The sequence below is a fragment of the Macrobrachium rosenbergii genome, chromosome 49 (assembly GCF_040412425.1).
Source record: "Macrobrachium rosenbergii isolate ZJJX-2024 chromosome 49, ASM4041242v1, whole genome shotgun sequence".
Classification (NCBI taxonomy): Eukaryota; Metazoa; Arthropoda; class Malacostraca; order Decapoda; family Palaemonidae; genus Macrobrachium; species Macrobrachium rosenbergii.
This window is the reverse complement of record NC_089789.1, coordinates 35,531,106-35,551,105: the sequence shown is the minus strand read 5'-3', so window position 1 is coordinate 35,551,105 and position 20,000 is coordinate 35,531,106. Positions and strand designations below refer to the sequence as shown.

General features: G+C 33.0%; 1 long non-coding RNA gene across 1 annotated transcript in view; it reads left to right on the top strand.

Moving 5' to 3' along the window:
• The first annotated feature begins 9,312 nt into the window (after nucleotides 1–9,312).
• LOC136832433 (uncharacterized) overlaps nucleotides 9,313–20,000 on the top strand; it is a 138,866-nt gene continuing 128,178 nt past the window's right edge. The window contains exon 1 of the long non-coding RNA XR_010851202.1: nucleotides 9,313–9,392. This is a non-coding gene — a long non-coding RNA (uncharacterized lncRNA). The remainder of the gene's footprint in view (nucleotides 9,393–20,000) is intronic.

The following is a 20,000-nucleotide window of genomic DNA, read 5'->3' as shown; positions in this document are numbered from 1 at the left end:
AGAATAAAGTGCGGACGGACAGACAAAGCCGGCACGTTAGTTTTCCTTTATATTAAACTAAAACCGCGTAAATTAACGTAAAAAAAAATTGGTCACAAATAAAAGATTATCCAACCGAAAATGAAAGCTGAGGAATGAATAAACAAACGGAGAAGAAAATCAAAATTCTCCGACAGAAAAGAATGATAAAATAAATGAAAATCGTCTAGAAAAAAAGAGGTGGAATATCTTGAAAAAGATGACGAAGATTGTCGTAAAACTTTCAGAAAGGAGAGAGAGAGAGAGAAAAAAAAACAGAAAAATGTAATAAAGAAGAACAATGCCTCAAGGGAAACGAAAAGAGGTGGAACAAAACTGAAATCTAATCAAATCGCTTTAACCTCGTCGGCTTGTGAACTACTTTAATTAAAAAAAAATATGTTAAAATTAAATACATAAAAAATCTCGCTACAAGTTCCAATAATTAACTTAGCACTAATGATTTCCACGCTCTTCCATCTTTCATTTGAGTTCATTGCAAATTAGCCATTAATGAGGGGCAATTATCCGCGCTAATAGGGATTATCTCCTTATGACCAACAGGGCTGTCTGTGAGCATTGTAGCAAAGGAATAATAATAATGATGATGATCATAATATTCTCCGGAATATAATGATGCTGCGGCTAAGGTATCGGATGAAGAAATGAGGAAGTTTATCGATACCGATGGAAAGATAATTGAGTTCTAAAGCCTTATTGTGGCCCGTAACCGTTCTTAAAAGATTACTGGAGGATGTAAGAGTCGTAGATGCCCGTATAATGAGCCGATGGTTTTCTGGCATTCATTGTCTGTCACCCATCCGAGTTCTGACCAGAATTAAGTGCATGCTTTTAATGCTTTTGGGGGAGGGGGGGTGGGGGGGGGATGATCAGAATATACCCTTCACGAGAATGAACGACGTTCAGTAGGAGATATTATATGAGTAGGTCCATCTACTGAATAATGAAAATAATGCAAACATATTATAAACACATCAACACGCGACCGAATTGCACTGACGGTAACCTAATAATAATAATAACGCTCTGGAAGTCATACCCTAATTCATCATTCCCCGCTACAGCTTCTGTAGGTGACGCGGACGACCCAACGACATTTGTCATTTCTGCCCGGAAGTTACTGTGTCAGAATGCATGGCGCATTGATCGCGACAGATCGAGCCGTCCGTAAAATTGCTGAAACAACACAGGGCGTAAGTTTGTCAAGTTCATCCCTGTGGTTAAGAATGTCGGTGTTTGTCCGGAGCAAACAGGTCTCTTTTTTACAAGATATTTACACGCCTAAACGGCTCATTTATCACCTGCCGGGAAGGGTAAACGTGTTGTAAGTTTCTCTTTATATATATGTAAATAATATATATATATATATATATATATATATATATATATATATATATATATATATATATATATATATATATATATATATATATATATATATAGATATATAGTTTTTGTAAGGATTTTAAACGCCATTTCTCAAAAGTGAGGTATTTTGTATTTTTTTTTAATGTAGAGGACATCGCTACCCTAACCTTCCTCGTGCACTAGGGAATCCAGAACAAGAATGAGCAGGAAAACTGTTTGGTAAATTACTTATCATTCAATTGTTTCTTCCTTTAAGGTAACTATCCAATGCACAGTGCTTGTCCCGTCAAAAATGACAGCATTTCTTACCATATTTCATAATTATATTGTTCTTGTAAGAAACATAAGTGCGTAACTTTCTTTGCATTTTCTTGTTTGAGATTTGCGGTAGTTAAAGGTAATACTTTTGTGATCGTTAAAAGTAATATTTTTGTTCAAGTTTAAAGTAATACTTTTATGATCGTTAAAAGTAATATTTTTTGTGATCGTTAAAGGTAATATTTTTATTCAAGTTAACAGTAATATTTTTGTTTAGGTTAAAAGTATTATTTTTGTTCAAGTTAAAAGTAATATTTTTGTTCAAGTTTAAAGTAATACTTTTGTGATCGTTAAGAGTAATATTTTTTGTGATCGTTAAAGGTAATATTTTTGTTCAAGTTAAAAGTAATATTTTTGTTCAAGTTAAAAGTATTATTTTTGTTCAAGTTACAAGTATTATTTTTGTCCAAGTTTAAAGTAATATTTTTGTGATCGTAAAAAATATTTTTGTTGAAGCTAAAAGTAATATTTTTGTTCAAGTTAAAAGTAATATTTTTTTCTGGTTAAAAGTAATATTTTTGTTCAAGTTAAAAGTTATATTTTTGTTCAAGTTAAAAATAATATTTTTGTGATTGTTAAAAGTAATATTTTTCTTCAAGTTATGTCATATTTTTCCGATAGTTAAAAGTGATGTTTTTGTCAATTTAAAAATAATACTTTTGTTCAAGCTAAAATTAATATTTTTGTTCAATTTAAAAATAATATTTTTGTTCAAGTTAAAAGTAATATTTTTGTTCAAGTTAAAAGTAATATTTTTGTTCAAGTTAAAAGTAATATCCTTGTCCAAGTTAAAAGTAATATTTCTGTGATAGTTAAAAGTAACATCTTTGTTCAAGTTAAAAGTAATATCTTTGTTCAAGTTAAAAGGAATATTTTTGTGATAGTTAATAGCAATATTCACCATCCGTTGACTATTTGTATTACGCACAAGAAAAAATAAGTGGAAAGAAGTTGCGTTTTATACGCAGTGGTCAAAGTCAGTTCAGCCCTATATAAAAAGCTAAATGATACAATGGATCTTTCTGAGTACTGAACAGAACTGCAAAGGAAAAATTCTTCCTGCGTTGTATGTCACTTTATACATTTACCAATACATCACTCTTTGACAGAACTGCACAAATGAGAAACAAAACAATGGTTGCAAGTCATTTGACGCATGTAGCGGCAATACGTCATCATCAAACAGAGACGCAGCGAGTAAATATGGCCAAGTCTGCTATGCTTGTAGGCAAATGCCACCACGCAAGAATTCACGCACACAAACACAAATATTTTACCAAAAACCGCAGAACTGCACAGAGACAAACTATATTTCTGAAAGTGTTCGATCAGCAAGTTATGGTTTTAAAGATTACGTAAACTTAAACCTTTTTAGTTTTCTGTAAAAGAAAACTATTGTGCCGGCTTTGTCTGTCCGTTCGCACTTTTTCTGTCCGCCCTCAGATCTTAAAAACTACTGTGATAGAGGGCTGCAAATTGGTATGTTGATCACCCACCCTCTAATCATCAAACATGCCAAATTGCAGCCCAGTAGACTCAGTAGTCTTTATTTTATTTAAGGTTAAAGTTAGCCATAATCGTGCGATATATGACAGGCCACCACTAGGCGGTGGTTAAAGTTTCATGGGCCGCGGCTCATACAGCATTATACCGAGACCACAGAAAGATAGATCTATTTTCGGTGGCTTTGATCATACGTTGTACAGAAAACTAAATTGCGCCGAAGAAACTTCGGGCGCATTTTTTACTTTTTTTTTTTTTCGACTGTACACGACGAGCAACGAGTCCTTATCAAATAGAACTCTACTGACAGAGAGTTTTGGGCATAAATTAAACGTCCGATTACTTGGTAAGTGTCCATGGTAAGTCATCTCATAATTTAGGTTTTATATAAGCAGGCCAAACGTCTCTTCGTGGATGAGATGAGTTGGAGATCATAAAAGCTCTTGGTTTGTCACATTTTATTTATTTATTTATTTTTGTTTATTCTCTCTGTGGGAATGTTCCATTTCATCAGGCATACGATACTGACATATCTTTATAGGATGCCATAAAGCTGTATAGATCCCAATCTCCCGCCCTTCTCCCATCTCCAAAGTACAACAGTGTCTTTTTTTTTTGGGAGGAGGGAGGACTGTTACATAGGCACTTAGATCAATCTCTTTCTCTCTTTCTATGTATATATCTATATATATATATATATATATATACAAACATATATATATATATATATACAAACATATATATATATATATATATATATATATATATATATATATATATATATATATATATATATATATATATATATATATATATATCCGTGGCATTCCGAGCAAAGATGATGCCATAGACGCTTTATATATTATTTTTCCCATCCTTTTCTCTCTCGTGTCGTACTCTGGAAACTTTAATGATTTCATGACACAGATTGTTGGTGTGCCAGGCAAGCATGACCGTCAAATATTAAAACACAGGTTGAAAATCTAATACTGTTTTGCGGAAAATATTAACGCATAGTCTATCGGTATGTGATCCATCACCGGAGCAATTTGACGCGCTCGATACAAATTCTAATCCCGTAATGCTTTTTTGCGGAGTCCCATAAATCATCTGATTGCCACTGGTGGGACTACCATAGAAAATACTATTACTGTAGTAATAATCGTGTCTGTCATAGTCAAATCTATGAAAATATGGAAAATTATATTACACAATAAAAGTCATTTTTATTAGGCCTATAAACGTGAATAATTTGATTACGAAAATGAATATGTCTTTGACTGAAACCAGAATCACTTAGATAATGAATAATACAGTTATTAAAACCAATATAATTTTTATAGACAATACCACATAGATAACAAATTACATGATTATCGTAATAAATATTACAGACAGTACAGAGTTTTAACGAGAGTAGGCACTAAATACGATAGTAAGTAATATACCTACTACCATTATTACTGCCATTTCTGTGGTATTACTTGTCCATGATAGCAGTATGTTTGAGCGTTAACGAATAGCATGAGCATGAGGGGAGAAATGGTACAGAATACGATAAATAACAATAATTAGTCAGATTATGAAGGCATATCCATAAAATAATCAAAATAAAATTTCGAAAACCGTCATAAAAGAACCCCCGTTTAACAGAGGTTAGACGTCCCTTTAAAAATTGATCCCCTAACCGTTACGCCTTCATAGCGCCGAAAATAAAATATTATTGAAGTGGTTCCTGAAATAACTGGATTGTTTTGTATAGTGATGATGAAGTATATATGGCAACTCAACTGCACAGTAGCTTATTTTTAATGTTTTAAATGTCCAAAGTTTCCTGATACTTGATGTGCTGTTTTTTTGTTGGGGGAGGCTTCAGTGACAAATCACATAGTGAAAACAAATGATGTGCTTATAGACTATGATTTTCGTTCAATATTTAAATCCTATAGTCGATGTCAGCTGATCTGTCATCAGAATAATATTGTCTTCACACATTGACATTCTGTAATGGCAACACTACTCATGATATCGGCTGCTGATTGGTTTAATTCCACCTTATTCGAAAGTAATCAAAAAGCCTTTGAATCCTTCACAAAACACGCGTTTATAAGTAAGGCACGGAATTATAAAAAATGAAAAAAACTTTATTAATAAATATGTCCGTTTGCTTTACCACAGATATACCCAACGCATGATAATAAAAGACTAAGCACCAGTAGGAAATGCTGGTAAACGTGTTCGAACAACCGGGGGTGGGGGAGGGACGCGGTACACAGGAGCCAATCTAACTTGAGTCTTGACATTCGAATTCAGAGCTTCAGCTGAACCTGAATTGCAATTGCTTTTATCACAATGTGGCAGTCTGCACTTACCTAATGTAAAAGTTCATGCTTTTGACAAGCACTATGTATTATGCAACCATCCACTAAAATATATGAAACTCTTGAGTTGAAAAGAGTATACTTTTCCTCAGTGAGTTATTATTATTATTATTATTATTATTATTATTATTATTATTATTATTATTATTATTCAGAAGATGAACCCTATTCATATGGAACAAGCCCACAGTGGCGACTAACTTGAAAATCAAGCTTTCAAAGAATATGGTGTTTAGAAGAAAAGACCAGAATACAACTGACGGCATTATTTAGGTTCCAACAACAAACGAGCCACGGACTCACGGAGACAGCGTCAGTGTCCGCGGTCTTGTCAGTGTTCGTGTGCTTCGCAGCGTTTTCATTTTATTTTCCCCTCAGAATCCATAACACATGGTTCCTTGTCACTGTAGACTCACTGTGGATTGTGTAAGGTGTGTTGCAGATTTAAAATGAGCCCAATTCGTGGCAAAGTTCAAGTGTATATTTCATAAATGGAGTGTTAGGGATGTTACATAGCAGAGTTCGAACTCACAGCTCAAACATGGCTCCTTTTGCCGACGGTGCACTGTAAACGTTTAGTTGTCTGAACGTTAAAGCGTATTCCTGCCCCAGTTTTGGGCAACCACAATCAAAACCGATACTCGTATTGTATACGAGTTTTTCAACATTTTGATGTAATGCCACACGGTATTAACCTATCTATCAAACATTAAGGTAACCTGTCTCGTACCAGTCTACAACCTAGAATGACTAGGCCTATGTGTAAGAATAAATTTAATGTTGTGATAATCCTGCGCAACATTGACTGTGATTGGCCGCGTATCTTAGGATATATAGCTATGAAACTTAGGTAATGGTAGACTTATTCCATACTTTACAAGCCAGTCAAGCGTGGAGTATGAAAGGTTTAGGATATGAACCAATGTAATTGCAGTCACAATACCAATGGAAATAATAGGCCTGGGTGCCATAAATTATATTATGACTTACATCAAGTTATAGTATTTAATTTTTATCAAAGGTGTTGATGGGTCTATACCATGTATTGACAAAACTGGCGCCAAGGTCACAATATATAAAGACTCAGCCAAACTACGTGAGTTATTTCACATAGGACAGTGATTTGGCTCAACTACATTCTTGCTATTGCCTTTACTAGACTTATAACCATCGTACGTATTCTTGCCTAGAACCAGATCGTGTGAGGTTTAATATATTTTCAAACGCATAACTTATCAAATCCTGAACAGGATACATGAAAGCTAAGCTATTCAAATTAAACTTTATAAAAAAAGACTGTCTGGGAGTTATATATCATTTACGCATGTAGGAAAAAAAAAAAAAAAGACTGTCTGGAAGTTATATATCATTTACGGATGTAGGAATACACTAGCCTGTAGCAAGATGTGTTTAACTATTTATTAAAAATAAAGCAACAGATTATTTCGTCTAGCAACAGCTAACTATTTTTCTTTTCCATACTGCCTTTATAGAAATAATTTGGTTAGTGAATCCATCATTTGTCGTGCAATGAGCACGTAACGCTTTGCAATATCCGGTGGAGAAACTCGTTATAGTTCCTCATGGTGTAAACAGGCCTTACCTTGAGGTCTTTAACCTCACGGTAAGGCCGTGCATTGCAAATATTTGTTTCCAAGACAACACTGAAATGTGAACCACCTAATGACTGATTATCAGCTTTTAATATCAGAATCGTCCGAAAGATTTGTTAACCTGACAATTTAAAACTAGAGCACCATAAAGTTTAAGAAAACGAATTGCCGGGTGACTAAACGAAAGGAAACATGTAATAAGCCAATGGCAGCATGAATGCAGCTGTGTGCCAAAGAGATGCTGCAGAGGGAGTTAAGTTAATGGTATGACAGGTCCCCAGTAATACGTCTAATAAATACTAATGCATCTCTTATGGCCGGGGACCACTGCTTGTTGAAGTAGCTGCGGCACCATTATGATCCATAATTTCAACTGGATTAATCACATTAAATATGTGTATATCATTTCATTGTGATTCCGACGAGAAGAGCTTTGTTATTTATGGACAGATGATGAAATACTGGGGCTGAAATTACATTTTATAGATTTACCATTGCTTCTAGATTTAGCATTTTAACCATGGAGATTTTCCCAAACCGAAGAGAGAAATCTGTCCGACAACACTCTTCACTTTACGAAGCTTGAGCAGGAATCAGTATTCCTATAATTAAATCGTGGATATTTAAACACTTGCCTTTTGATGTCTTAAGTAGGATCACAGTGGGTTATTTTTAATGCAACACACACATTATATGCTAAATAGCCCATCTTTTCGTCTTAGGAATACTAGGCCTAGGTGTGAGAGTGAGAAACTTACGTCTGTGTAGAACAATCAGCCTATTGACTACCGTTTGGCTAATTGTTTATGGAAATTGACTGTGAACTTTAGAAAATATTCCGGTATAGAATTTTCAATACTGTTAAGTTATGAAAAAGGATTGTAATATAATTGTGATACTGATGTAATTTGTTCTTTTACCTGTTAAGAGCTAATTTTTTGCCCGTAAATATATGATTCGTGAACATTAGTTTTTCATGTTTTTTTTTTTAATATTTCCTTTTGAATATTTCAAATAATGCCACATTTACTGTTTTGATTAGCCAGTGTTCCAGAGAACCTCTCATTTATCAAGGGGCCTTATGTATTTTTTAGGCACATTAAGTGACACTTACATTTCCATTTTGCCGAAGCCAAATAGGATGGCAGTAGTTTTGATTATATTGCCCTTCCTGTTCTCATCCAACGCTTTGGGATGCGGTTGCTGGCCCCATGACCTCCACCCACGCCTTAGACCCACTGAGGTCACTGTGTAGCGAAATACTTATGTCAACGCAAGCACAGTGTACTTTAACGAATATTGCTGGGCATTCTCCGTTCTTGCCCTCGACTCGAACCCGGGTTGTATTTCTTAAAACAATTTTTAAAAACCTCATATGTGTTACACAAAAAAATTACATGTTTTAAAAACTATGGCTAAACTCATGATTTTGTTTTCATGATTTTGGTGAACAGAATTTGAATGGTGAAAAAAAAGGATAAGTATTGCATAATATTTCTCTCTTTCTCTCTCCAGAATAGTCTGCCTAAAAGCGGGGTCAGAATTCGATGGTTAGGTCGTAAAACTTCATAATATAGTAGCGGCCAGTAAAAAAAAATTAGATTTTTTCTTTTCTCAGGTACTATTAAAAAAAAAAAAAATATATATATATATATGTAATTATATATATATATATATATTGCATTTCGATGACTTTGAATGTTAGTAGCTATTAATTTTAAATGAAGCCAGAATTATTTTGAAGGTCTTTGTATATTACATTATTTGGTATTTAAGGATGTCACGAAGGCTATCTTTATTGACCACATGCAAGTATTATGGGATATAAAGAAAACGTCACGGTAACTTGTACGTAAATAGAGAACTTATGCAAAGAAAATGGGAAATTTGTGATACAGAAATAAGACGCCTTAGAGAAAGATAAGCCAGTTCTGCTATCAAAATGAACTTAAAAAGGAAATGCATTCCTAAATAGGTACATCTAATCAACGTATGTCTAAATTATTATATAAAGGATAATCATTCTATCATTAAACAGAAACAGTAGAATGAAAAAAAATATTAATCATATTCTCCTTTTCGTATGTTCCAGCTTCAATGGCTAATCACGCAGCGTATCTGTGGGCATTCCTCGGCGTCCAGAATGATTTGGATTCTCTGCTGAAAAGCCGTGAGTTGATTGTACAGTTGTATTGTTTCTATATATTATTTTTAAGTTGTGCATGTATGTTCCTGTCTACATTATCGTTTTACAGATTTTTTTTTTTTTTTGTCAGTTGTGTCTTGAATATTTGATTAAGGTTTCATCGGTATACTTCATCTCATACACACACATACACATATGTATGTGTATATATGCATATATACACAAACACGCGCACACACGCAAGCACACATACATATATGTGCGTGTGTGCGTGGATGTTTGCGTGTCAACATTTTATCGAGATTAAATGCAAAACTGATGTCAAGAAATTGGGGACAAGGAGCATTCCTAAGTATCGATTCCAAGGGTGGTTAGTTAATTAATGCAAAGCCCATAAATAGTTTGCTGTAATATAGCATGAATTATAATACTTCAAAAATCTTGTTCTAATGCTTCCTTAATATGCTTCATATATGTTCGTATTTCAAATCTTTTAAAGTGCGAAGACCATAAATGAAAGGCAATGTCAATTTGACCACCAGAGCTGAAAGAATCATCTGAGGTTACGATATATTAGGCAGGAAATTTGTTACGGAAGGGAGAGGAACACTTCATCAATTATTCCCGAAAGGGGGGCCGGTTGTAGTGCCGTCAGTGCATCTCATTTGGTGCACTGTAGGCATTACTTAAGATTCTTTGCGGTATCCCTTCGTTTCGTAGCTGCAACCCTTTTCGTTCCTTTTACAATAACCCCGTTCATAGTCTCTTCCATCTTACGATCCACCCTCTCCCAACAAGGGTAATGTTGTTTCTGGATCATTCTCAGCGCTGAATGGCCTCATATGTCCCAGCGCTTGGCTGTTGGCCTGAAGTTTATATTCCACTTCAGTTCCAATTCATCATTCATTCCTGAAACTGGTTCCCTAAAAGGAGAGGGAAATATTGGCGATGTACTGTTCTGATAGTTAATTGGAGGGAAATAAGTCGACAATGTAAGCCTTAGATATCCAGCTCTGTTTGTCCAGCTTTATATTCTGGCATTGTCCCTTCTGTATTGGGAAAATTTCCTTATTGTTTTATTCATGTGACGATTTTAATACTCCCCTTGCGTGTGAATATTCTCGCGAGCCTTAGAAGGTCATTTGATTGCTCTGTGTCTGCAGGTATGTGCAATATTTAGGCAGTAATACCTAGATCCCAAAAGATCGTATTCAGTTCTTCATAATACCTGCCTTTTGTCACTTCAGGAAAGACGCCAGTTCAGACCTTCAGTCACGCGATTGCATTCCTGGGTAAGACCGAGATTTCATGTTATAGTTCGATCCTGAGGATTTGTTTATTTTTATTTTACCGACGTGATGAGGAGGTAAGGTTGGCTACTTGAAGTCCAGTGGTGAAGATGCTTGCCTCACCAGCTAGAGATCTAGGTTCGATACCCGTGAGAGTCAAGAGGTTTTAGATACTTTTTGTGCTTATGAAGGAGGTAACTGGCAGTTTGTTGACTGAGGTGGCGTGCAACCAGGGGTGAAGGGCAGCCAGGTGAAATTGAATCCTGTTTATATTACCGATACTGAGAGAAATCAACATGATTAAAGGTTTCTCTCTCTCTCTCTCTCTCTCTCTCTCTCTCTCTCTCTCTCTCTCTCTCTCTCTCTGTCATATATATATATATATATATATATATATATATATATATATATATATATATATATACATATACATACATACATTATATATCTATATATATGTATGTATATATCTATATATACATATATATATATACATATATATATATATATATATATATATATATATATATATATATATATATATATATATATATATATATATATATATATATATATATATATGTCGTCCTGTCAAAATGTTAGCAATATAAATTATATATATAAAATATTTGTTGATATAAAATTATGTATATAAAATTATATATATATATATATATATATATATATATATATATATATATATATATATATATATATATATATATATATACATACTCACATGTCTATGTGTGTATATGTGTGTGTCTTTCCAAAATCTGGAACAAGAACTTGCAGAGCAACGTCACTTACTCTGCATGTTTCAACTGCGATGCAAGTTCAAAATTACACTAATATTGCTTCGAAAGAGAGTAGTGCTTAATCTGTTTACCCAGATATAAATGCCGTTTATTGGATAATACTGTTCTTTGGCTTCATGAAAGTAATTTCCTTGACTGCATTTATTGTTGAAAATTTTTAAAACCAATTTTATTTTCTTTTGCTACAACGAATTTATAAAGATGCGTAATCACTCTAGGGCGTCTAATAAATCCGTGTCAGTAATTATGTAAGAATTCCAACGGCAAAGGCTATATTTTTCGTTGACGTTTATGTATTGTTTACGAGAAATAACTTTAAAATGGTTCGTCATTGACACGTGTAGCGGTTCTATTTATGGTAAGGTTACATTCTATGTTTGATTCCCACGCTTTCTCATTAGGTTATCATAGAGAGAGAGAGAGAGAGAGAGAGAGAGAGAGAGAGAGAGAGAGAGAGAGAGAGGTCTACTGTATTCCTACCATTTTACATTATTTTCTTTTTCAAGTGTCACGTCAGTTGAAAGGCAAGAGACACGGACAGACAGACAAGACAGACAGATAGAACGTTACACAGAGAGGGGATTATTTAATTTTTTCATTCCAGATCGATCTTACTAACACAAGAGGAAATGTAGAGCAGTGAGAGAGAAGGTGGGGGAGAAATATATATATATATATATATATATATATATATATATATATATATATATATATATATATATATATATATATATATATATATATATATATATATATATATATATATATATATAGAGAGAGAGAGAGAGAGAGAGAGAGAGAGAGAGAGAGAGAGAGAGAGAGAGAGAGAGAGAGAGAGAAAGTTCACTGCTGCCCTTGCATTTCAGATCATTCTTACTGGTAATCATTGAAGCAGAAAGGCCAACTAACGCAAACACGTTCGCTTGTAAGAGGATTTGAAAGGCAGCTAATGGAAGCCGTTTGCATGGTTGAAGTCTACTACCCTGGAATTGGAATTCTGTTATGTTCATTCATAATTCATTTTACTAATTTAGGTACTGAGAAATTTCTGTGCTCTGAAATGTCCTTTTAGTACAATATACATACATACATGCATACATTCACAGGCATATTATAGTTTATATATATATATATATATATATATATATATATATATATATATATATATATATATATATATATATATATATGTGTGTGTGTGTGTGTGTATATGTATATGTGTGTGTGTGTGTGTGTGTGTGTGTGTGTGTGTGTGTGTGTGTGTGTGTGTGTGTATATCTGTTCTACAAGATTTCCTTCCATCACGAGCGAACAGTGTTTGAAATTTTAAAAATTCTGAGTCAAGTAAATCTAGTAATGCTTTGATACGGCATTGCATGCTTTCATCACACTTGATAGTCTAAGAAAGCTATTTTTATTGGATGCATTTTACTGGGGCGTTTGACGTGTTCTCCTTTTCCTGTTTACGAAGGGTTGTAATATTATATACGAACGATAATGATACCTAGAACAGTTTTGCAAAGCCTGGTAATAGTAGTGCTAGTAGTAGTAGTAGCAGTATTAGGAGAGAGAGAGAGAGAGAGAGAGAGAGAGAGAGAGAGAGAGAGAGAGAGAGAGAGAGAGAGAGAAGCTTTGAAGCTTTAATAACTCCTCGTTCATTTTTCGTAAAGCATTTTTCAAGATATTCCCCCCCAACTAGCAGCCATGATCTTTACTTTTCAGAATCGACTTTTCAGATGCAGTTCTCATGTAATATTTTCCTAGATGATATTCTGTATATTCTGTAATTTCATTTGGCATATATATTCATGCATTTATTTAAATTTCATTTGTTATTTTACTCCCGGGTTTGTTTTGTTGATCTGAAAAAATAGAGAAACTTAAAGCACCTAATCGCCTTTGTTCATGAATGTAGTCTTTGTTTCTGGCTCTGAAGCTAATGAATATAGTTTTTGTTTCTGGTTTCAAAGCTAGTGAATGTAGTCTCTGTTTGTGATTCTGAAACTAATGAATATAGTCTTTGTTTAAGATTCTGAAGCTAATGAATATAGTCTTTGTTTATGGTTCTGAAGCTAATGAATATAGTCTTTGTTTATGGTTCTGAAGCTAATGAATATAGTCTTTGTTTCTGGTTCTAAAGCTAGTGAATATAGACCCTGTTTGTGATTCTGAAACTAATGAATATAGTCGTTGTTTAAGGTTCTGAAGCTAACGAATATAGTCTTTGTTTATGGTTCTGAAGCTAATGAATATAGTCTTTGTTTCTGGCTCTGAAGCTAATGAATATAGTTTTTGTTTCTGGTTCTAAAGCTAGTGAATATAGTCTCTGTTTGTGATTCTGAAACTAATGAATATAGTCTTTGTTTAAGGTTCTGCAGCTAATGAATATAGCCTTTGTTTATGGTTCTGAAGCTAATGAATATAGTCTTTGTTTCTGGTTCTAAAGCTGATGAATATAGTCTTCGTTTCTGGTTCTAAAGCTGATGAATATAGTCTACGTTTATGGTTCTGAAGCTGATAAATATAGTCTCTGTTTCTGGTTCTGAAGCTGATGAATATAGTCTCTGTTTATGGTTCTGAAGCTAATGAATATAGTCTCTGGTTCTGGTTCTAAAGCTAATGAATATAATCTTTGTTCATGGTTCTGAAGCAAATGCATATAGTCTCTGTTTCTGGTTCTAAAGCTAATGAATATAGTCTCTGTTTCTGGTTCTAAAGCTGATGAATATAGTCTCTGTTTCTAGTTCTAAAGCTAATGAATATAGTCTTTGTTCATGGTTCTGAAGCTAATGAATATAGTGTCTGTTTCTGGTTCTAAAGCTGATGAATATAATCTCTGTTTATGGTTCTGAAGCTAATGCATATAGTCTCTGTTTCTGGTTCTAAAGCTAATGAATATAGTCTCTGTTCATGGTTCTGAAGCTAATGTATATAGTCTCTGTTTCCAGTTCTGAAGCAAATGAATATAGTCATTGTTCATGGTTCTGAAGCAAATGAATATGGAACTATCGATATCTGTAATTTCACTGAATGCGACATAACACCCGGAAAGAAGAGAGACGATAAATCTGATGCATACGCTTTTAATACATAATTATGCGCCCTGGTTTTCATAACACCCGTATGGCGTTATTACTAATAAGTGATTAAGTTATTCAAATCCGAGTTAATTACACGGAAAATAGCTGATTGAGGAATGCAATTAGCAATTATATTTTCCCGTATGATTTTTTCATAAATGATTTTCCCCCGTTTGGAGCGCTGCGTCGGTCATTATATTAAGGGAATTATGGTCACCGATGTTTCCAATAGAATAATACGTATTCATGCAGCCATAACAGTTCGTAATTAGATGTGCCGACTCTCATGTTCAAAACATCATGAAAAAGCCGGTGGTGCTCTCCTGTATTCGGAAAATGTATATATATATATATATATATATATATATATATATATATATATATATATATATATATATATAAATATATATATATATATATATATATATATATATATATATATATATATATATATATATATATATATATATATATATATGTATATATACTGTACATATATAAGTATTTATATATATACATAAGTATATATATATATATATATATATATATATATACATAAATCATATAGTATATTATATATTTACATATATGTATATATATATATATATGTATATATTATATACATGTATATATATATATAATATATATATATATATATATTATAATGTATATATATATTATATATATATATATTATGTATATTCATCATCATAATAACGGTAATTACCTTGATTAGTAAAAAAAATACTTTTTCTCCTTCTGTTTTTGTTTTATTAAAAGAAAATGTAGTGTTAGTTGCAGGAACATCAGGAGAAGCAGTTTTATGTGGCATAATATTCATAATGTAAGGATATGTGTGTGTATATATATATATATATATATATATATATATATATATATATATATATATATATATATATATATTATATATATATATACTGTATGTGTGTGTGTGTATATATATATATATATATATATATATATACATATACATATATATACTGTATGTATGTGTATATATATATATATATATATATATATATATATATATATATATATATATATATATATATATATATATATATATATATATATATATATATATATATATATATATATATATATATACATACCACATGAGAGAGAGAGAGAGAGAGAGAGAGAGAGAGAGAGAGAGAATAGGGTGCTGTGACTTTCTTTTTCCACAGAAGCGTATTTAAAGGAATGGAACGAAGTGTTTGGAGATGGTTTGGTCATGTAGAAAGAACGAAAATAGAAAGAATGATAATGGATTGCCTGGTGAAAGGTCTACACATTGGGTTGGGGAAGTTTATCTTGGCATAGAGAGTGATGAAGAAGGACCTTATACGATAACCAGTGGTTGACAGAAAGGCCCTGAACCAATACATTGCGTGAGTGATTGATTTGGTATGTGACATGTTTCTAAATGAGATTTGTGTATACTCTCTCTCTCTCTCTCTCTCTCTCTCTCTCTCTCTTGGAAAAAAAATAACGTTTTACTGAGCTTAATATGCAAATATTTCAACCTACAATAATGCTTCTCATACAAGGTAGAAAATTAATAAAAACACTAAATTATGAATATTATGCCACATAAACCTGCTTTTCCTGATGTTCTTGCAATTAATACCACATTTGCTTCAACTCAAAAAATAAAAAAAAGAACAGAAGGAGTAGTGTTAGTTTTTTTAATAATCAAGGTAATTACTGTTATTATTATGATGATGAATATTATTATTATCATAATAGGTTACGAGGGGCCACACCACTTAATCTAACGTGAAGATGAGGGCAAAGGAGTAAATTATACAGCATATAGTCAGATTAATGTTATCCCAACCATAATTCATATCAGGGGTGAGTCAAGGCATTTGCATGGCAAACGTCATGTGTAAATGTAACTTTAATTTCTTGATGAAATAGAGAGAGAGAGAGAGAGAGAGAGAGAGAGAGAGAGAGAGAGAGAGAGAGAGAGAGAGAGAGAGAGAGAGAGATGATGTCATTGTTTGTTATTTAAACTTTCTGCAGTATTTAAAAACTTGTATTTTATTTTATCTTTAAAAGTGGACTTTAGACTTCACCTTGCAAAGTCCAAATGACCTCTCTCATTTCAGGGGTCTTTGAGAGCAGAATCCAAAAGATTATTAGCAGACATTGCCGAATTCACGTTAATGGTTAGAATGTACTTTTATGTTTATAAAAGCATACCTCTGTTAGTGTACGTCAAACCATTTCTTGGTAAACGGAGGACTTGCAAGCTACGGTTAATGAATCCGTACTCTTACGGAGCCTATTCAGATATTATTATTAATTGTAATTAGCAAAGCTGCAAGCTCAGTGAGAATAGCAGTGATGTAGGGCTAAAGGATCCAATAATGGAAGTAGCCCAGTAAAGGAGAATGGTTAAAAGATCCACAATGTTATATGCATATATATATATATATATATATATATATATATATATATATATATATATATATATATATATGAATATTTGTAATTGAAAAAAAAACAGAAGCTTTAAAATTCTCTCCAGGACGTTTCTTCGGCTATACCTGTTATTGTGATTGAAGTATATATATATATATATATATATATATATATATATATATATATATATATATATATATATATATATATATATATATATATATATATATATATATATATATATATATATATATATATATATATATATATATATATATATATATATATATATATATATATATATTTGTGTGTTTGTGTAAGTGAATTTTTTTACCATAATAAAAGAGTAAGAATGGTGTTCTGTTTGCGACATATGTAGGAGAAATTGAAAAAGAAAATTAAGATGAGACAAACTGAAAGTAGACTCATGTGAGCTTGCTCGAAAAAAACGGGGGGTTGGGGAGTGGTGCCAATTGCACCCAGTTTCAGCTTTCTAAAATTTCATGAATTCAAATACAAGAATAGGAATATCATTTAGCAATGTGTTCTCTTTTAGTTATTTTTTTTTTGCAGAAAATGTATGTATGTATGTATGTATGTATGTATGTGTTGGAATTTAATTATGCAAGAATGATGCATTAATATATGTTCTATTTTTGTCTTGATTTTCCGGCGATTCTCTGGTCTAGCTGTTTGAAATTATTTTCACGTCATGTTCGATGCAATTAAAATTTTCTTTCAACATCATGTATAATAATAACATAACTGATGTGTACTCTACCCTTGGAAAAAACTGAGAGAAGAATTCGATTGCCGGTACCTTAACTGACAGGGGGAAGAGAAGGAATACAAATTTTTCTCATTTGTATGAATGAAAAAGACTTTTTTGTATTTTCATTAGTTCATCTCTCTCTCTCTCTCTCTCTCTCTCTCTCTCTCTCTCTCTCTCTCTCTCTCTCTCTCTCTCTCTCTCTCTCTATATATATATATATATATATATATATATATATATATATATATATATATATATATATATATATGTATATGTATACATATATATGTGTGTGTGTGTAAGTATGTATGATGTATGTATATGTGTCTTTACATGTGTGCATATGTGTATGTGCGTACACACAAAACCGTGTCATTATTTTCGAAAAACAGGGTTAATAATACTTCAGACATCAATACAAATTAAAAAGAAAACTAAATCCCAAGACACGATTTGTCCCAACATTTTGAAATCAGCTGCCTCAATTTTATAATAAACCAGTGAAATACCTATTATCCTATTAAATAATCGATGACCTGGTTATTTAAATACAAAATGTGAGAATGTATTATGCAAATATTTTTAAGGAATGTTAAAATGTGCTATATCAGAAAATCATGACATAAAGGCGAATACGATGGTATAGGAAAAAGCTCGATTAATAGAACAGAATATAATTTGCAACCAAAAGGTTTCAGTAAATTACGAGAAAATTATATAGTAGAAAGCGAAGAGCTCATTTAAGAGTAAATGATTAAATGCAAAGCTAGAACTGACGCTGCGAATTATGTGAATATATAACAAGAGAAGAAGAGGGGGAAGATCAGTTAAGAATAAGGAATATAATTCACCAGCATCAGCGTCGCTCGAAGATAAATTCCGCCCCTCTCCTGTTATCCGCCGCATTTTCGAATGCCCTTTTAACACGAGCCCCAGAGCTTCCTTTGGCTGGAAGGTCTTCCAGCGTTCACCTATTAGGATCCTGGAACCATGGAAGGAAGTCTAATTTCCTGCAGCATCATGGCAAGAGGGAGATTGCCGCTGGAAACGTCCAGATGAAAGGTAAATTTGCCACTAAGATTCGGTCCACTACGCTTCGGGAGAGACTCGCGGTGAAGTCGTGCCCGTTAATTTATTGCATTCGGGATATTGACGATTTTCTTCAAGTTAAGTTGAAGTGATGAGGGGACGTTTGTTTACCTAATTTAGTATACTGGCGATGGGCCGTGTTTGATGCCATTTGTCCTTCCTTTACTAGAATACTTTTCTCCGGTGTGGATGTCTGCTTCTGCCAGAGATTTATCTCTTTTAGATAGAGGGGTTCGTTAAGTATATCTTAGTTTAAACAGACCTACTGAGCTGATTAACAGCTCTCCTAGGGCTGGCCCGAAGGATTAGATTTATTTTACGTGGCTAAGAACCAACTGGTTACCTAGCAACGGGACCTACAGCTTATTGTGGGATCTGAACCACACTATGACGAGAAATGAATTTCTATCACCAGAAATAAATTCCTCTAATTCTTCTTTAGCCGGTAGGAGAGTCGTACGCTGGGCCAACAGCGTACCAGGCGACAGCTCTATCCACCCCTCCAACGAAGAACTTAGAGTGGTTCGTGGTGGTAGGTTTCTGTTTCTTAATATTACCAGCTATAACTTGTACAATCGACGGATGGTCTCTTGTTGATCACTTGTTCATAAGTTGTGTTTTATCAGAGATCTTACACATTCACAGTTGATCCGCGGTCCCGTTTTCCCGCCGAGAGCAACCAGATTCGCTGAACAGCAACACCAATATGGAGTAAATGTGCCTCGCTGTCTATTATCTCAGTTCCTCAGGTCCTTTGTCCCTCACACCGTTGGACTGTGGAACAGCCTCCTTCAGAGGATGTCGCTCAATTGGAACTTCAGAAGCGCAAGCGAAGATGCAAGGCGTTACTACCCTAATACGATTCAGCTTGTAATTTAATATTTCACTTACATTTTTATTTATTTGTGTTTTAATTTATCTGTTTTTCTAATGACTGACCTCCTCTTCTCGTATTTCCCTTTACCCTCTGTTACTTCTTTCGAATGAACACTGTATTCTTTGGAAGCTTGAATTTCAAATGGGCTTGTTCCATATGAATAGAGTTCATCTTCTGGATAATAATAATAATAATAATAACAATAATAATAATAATAATAAATAATAATAATAATAATATAATATAATAATAATAA